This window comes from Chelonoidis abingdonii, chromosome 2 (assembly GCF_003597395.2).
Source record: "Chelonoidis abingdonii isolate Lonesome George chromosome 2, CheloAbing_2.0, whole genome shotgun sequence".
In the NCBI taxonomy this organism is placed as follows: Eukaryota; Metazoa; Chordata; order Testudines; family Testudinidae; genus Chelonoidis; species Chelonoidis abingdonii.
In genome coordinates this window covers 2,047,557-2,051,871 of record NC_133770.1, presented here as the reverse complement: position 1 = coordinate 2,051,871, position 4,315 = coordinate 2,047,557, and the positions used below count along the sequence as shown (strand labels likewise).

At 43.8% G+C, this 4,315-nt stretch overlaps 1 protein-coding gene across 1 annotated transcript in view; it reads left to right on the top strand.

Annotated features, from left to right (window-relative positions):
- LOC116827940 (uncharacterized) overlaps positions 1-2,025 on the top strand; it is a 27,293-nt gene extending 25,268 nt beyond the window's left edge. The window contains exon 2 of the transcript XR_012655148.1: positions 881-2,025. The gene's annotated coding sequence lies outside the window, so the exon portion shown is untranslated. The remainder of the gene's footprint in view (positions 1-880) is intronic.
- The last annotated feature ends 2,290 nt before the right edge of the window (positions 2,026-4,315 follow it).

Genomic DNA, 4,315 nt, shown 5'->3' with positions numbered 1-4,315 from the left:
CTTCTTATCCTCACCACAGGATCTTCCTCCTGATGTCTCATAATGCTTGTCTCCTAAATCCTCCAGCAGTACACTCTCTCTCTCAGCTCCTTGCCTTCTTTCCAGCTCCTCACTCGCACTCCTTCTCCTCTGGCTCCTCCTCCCTGACTGGGTGAGCTCCTGTTTAAACCCAGGTGCCTGATTAGCTGCCCTGATTGGCTGCAGGTGTTCTAATTAAAGTAGCTATTTCCACTGCCTTCTAGAAAGGTCTTAATTGGCTCCAGGTGCCTTGATTAACCTGGAGCAACTGCATTTGGTTGCCATGGTCCTAGGGATTTGTTTAGCCTGGGATAACATACCTGTTTCCAGTACTTACTGTAGCCATCTGGCCTTGCCCACACACCCAATTAAATTTCATTTGCCATTTGTTTGCCCAATCACTTAGTTTTGTGAGATCTTTTGAAGTTTCTTCACAATCTGCTTTGGTCTTAACTATCTTGAGTAGTTAGTATCAATCTGACGTACAGCTGTTCTTATGTTCTTATCAGTGCAGAGCTGAGGAAGGAAGCTCAATAGGACTGACAGAATCGAGTGCTGGGTTTGAGAAATCCTTTGGTTAGAGAGGGAAATTAGTTGAATATTGAATTTGCTCCATTTACAAAGAGCCATTACAGCAAATATAGAAAGTGGATGTTAATATTCTAATATGGAAAAAGGCCATAAATTCAGGCAACTGAACGATGGGTTTTGAAGGACACATGGTTTTAAAGCCTCAACATAAATCTTAAAAAGACAAGCTCTAGGAAAGGCCCAGGATGTAAGAACTTAAGATCCTATGTGGTTTCTCCTTTTAAGTTCTGTGGATCTTAAAGGTAAAGTTTTGGTATCTAAATCTTTCCAGAGAGGGTCTGGAGATGCCTCAAGAAATGAGAAGTGGCTCAGAGGAAATGGCAGGACCAGAATCCAGAAGCCAATCTGGGTTACAGTAAATGGAACATGGGTTAAACAAGATGGTAAGTAGCAGCAGAATAGGGTGAACTGCCAAAAGTCGGAGCAGACTCTGAGCGTATATATGAGGGAAAATGGGAACATGGAGCTCGGTAGCTGTGATTCCTGACACGTCACTTTTTTTCTTTTCTTAAAGGAAACAGCGTAAAGCCATTTGATGCCTTAACATAATGGGCTCGATCAGTCCTTGAAACTGGAGCTAAAGTGTTCTCTTTGTGAGTTTGCTTGAGGGTGACGTCCAAGGTTCAGAAAGGGTCATGATAGTTTCCAGTGTCTTCAGTGTTGGATGAGTGATTTCGGGTTTTTCTTTTTGACCATTGCAGGGACTCCGTGATAAGGGACTAAATCCGTTCTCATTTTCAACCATGTAAATTCCACAGGGAGGGTCAGGCCAATGTCCATTAAGGCCAATATAAGGGCTCCCACTGACTTCCACAGCATTGGATCAGGCCTGAGCTCCACTGCAGTCAGGGAGGTTGCTCCGTAATTCAGTTGCTGCATGGAAGAGTGGAATCTGGCCCCAGGGCGTTAATTTTTCTTGCCAAAGGGGATAGGAGAAATGTGTTTCTTTAACCTACTGAGAAGGTGAGGCAAGGAGTGTAAACAGAAACGTTTGAATGTAAATACGGAGAGGACACATCGCATGGGTATCTGATTGTAATTGTTTTCTTTTCATGCACTGTATTGTTAGTCTCTCTACAAGGTAAATAGGGAGAGGCTGGGTAAGGCCAGGCCCCCGGCCTGCCTCTGTTGGAATCAGTGGGACAGGGTTTCGCTTTTCAGTCTGATCCTTGGGATTTGTTTTCCCGGCATGATCACAGGTTTTCCAAGTATGGGTCTAGTTATTTCATCTGACCAAATACAGTTTGGGCTACACAGTCGCACTGTGAGAAGCAGAAAGGGGAAAGTCAGATTTAGGGTCCTATTATCTTCATTGCTCAGCCAGGAAGGCGATTAGAGGAACAAAGCCCCCAAACATGTCAGTGTGATGCTGTCCACTTTCCACCCGAGCCAGAGGAAGTCTTTCCTGCGTGGTAGCTTGCTGCAGGGTTTAGAGCTGGATTGGGGGGAAAGGTCCTTTATTTCCACTATGGTCTTCTGTAGTGCTGGAACTTTTTGCAAAGCGTATTAAAAACTAGTTCTGTGCAGGCTAGTAGAGTAGGAGAGCACAAACGTGTGCTCCCGCTGTGCTGGTGATTCCATTAAGGTGCTGTTCCCAGTGTTACACAGAGCGTGAAATAGAATGTAACAACATTTCAGGTTCTGGGGTAAAGTAGGTCTGAAATATTGGCACTTAATTATCTTCCTAAACAAAAGAATTCAGCTAGTTTTATAAGGAATGAAGATATTCCTTACAAGAGAATTTGTATATTTAATTTATTCCTTTTGTTGATTGCTTTGAAGACAGATCTCAGAAGAAAAGGTCTGCAAATCTTAGACTGGTACAATCTGTATAATTTAGCTGAAGATTTTGATTTGTTTCCTTTTGTCAATGTCACCAATAAAGGCTTGTTTCTTTTAGAGACTGTATAGGTACAGGCTGGTAACTTTATATGGGGTGCAAAACACTCAAACATTAAGAGAGATTATCTTAACAAAATATGAAAGGGACACAGTATTATGGGATGTAAAATGGCATGATCTCCAGCTGGGTAACAGCCCGGGGTGGCCATGGGAATATGACAACCACAGCCTTAGGCTGTACTGCAGTCACATGGCAAACTCAAAGACAGACCTCAAGAAGATACAGGCACACTTGATGCTTGGAAATTCTCTCAAGATCTGGGACTGGGGGTGGAGCCGCTGTCGGCTCTATCTCATATACAGAGTAATATTTCTGAGCCTGCTATGGTGCAGGTGCTTTTGGTGTTTTAGGCTCCATTACTCAGTGTGTACTAATAATGAAACACAGGAAAGGTGAATTCCTCGTGGTAAACATGCAAAGGAAAATAACGTTTGTCTATACATACAAGGTAATCATGGTATCCGTGCCTCACATGTATTTGGCTATTCTGTAAGCATAATTTATGCCTGTTGATGACTTTATTTAATCTTTGGTTCTTTTTTGCTTCTTTGCTTGTTTGTTCTTCTCTATATTTCTAAATAAAGAGGAAAGGAAAAATGAAGGCGGAAAAGTCAAAATCTCTGTTGGGTGCGAGAGTAACATAAAATAGCCATTAGTGCAGCATTTCACGTAGTACCACATATGCCGATTACAAACGAGCACTGTACAGTGTCAAGGAAGTGCACGTTACATGGAGTAAGAGGTGACCGGGAACAAATCTCAAAGAGTACTTGTCCATGAGGAATCATTGAGTGGAAATGTTTCTAATGCTGTTCTGGAGGAATTAGGACAAGGATTGATGGTATTTAATATTTTCAGCAATGATCAGGAGTCAGTATAAAATCACCACTGGTAACATTTGCAGGTGACACCGTTTGGCGGCAGTTGAGGATGAGAGGCCAGCGATATAGAGTCACGGGCAAGCTGGGCCCATGCAAACGAAATACGTTTTAAGATGGGCAAATATAAAGTGCTAGACGTAGGGACAAGAAATGTTGGCCCTACCTAGAGATGGGGGGCGGGGGCAGGTCTGGATACTGGGAAGCAGTGACTCTGGAAAGGGTCTAGAGCTGAGAGTGGACAAGTGATTGGCCATGAGCTCCCAGTGTGACACTGAGGCAAAAGGGGCTAATGGGTGGGATCTGAGTTACTGCAGAGAATTCTTTCCTGGGTGCTGGCTGGTGAGTCTTGCCCACATGCTCAGGGTTTAGCTGATCCCCATATTTGGGGTCAGGAAGGAATTTTCCTCCTGGGCAGATTGGCAGAGGCCCTGGGTTTTTTTTTTTTTCTGTCTTCCTCTGCAGCGTGGGGTACAGGTCACTTGCTGGAGGATTCTCTGCACCTTGAAGTCTTTAAACCATGATTTGAGGACTTCAATAGCTCAAACATAGGTTAGGGGTTTATTACAGGAGTAGGTGGGTGAGATTCTGTGGCCTGCATTGTGCAGGAGGTCAGACTGGATGATCATAATGGTCCCTTCTGACCTTAAAGTCTATGAGTCTACGATCCTTAGATGTATAAATGGGAGGCATGAGGAGGTGGTTTGACCTCTGTACACAGCCCTGGTGAGACTGAAACTGGACAGTTCTGGTGTCCATATTTTGTAAAAGTAGAACAACTGGAGAGGGCGTAGAAGTCAGCCACAAAACTTATCTGAGTTCTGGAGAAAATGCCTTGCAGGGAGAGACTCCATGAGCTCCATCTGTTTAGCTTACCAAAAAGCTTGAGAGGTGACTTGATCTCAGTGTCTAAGGACCTTCACAA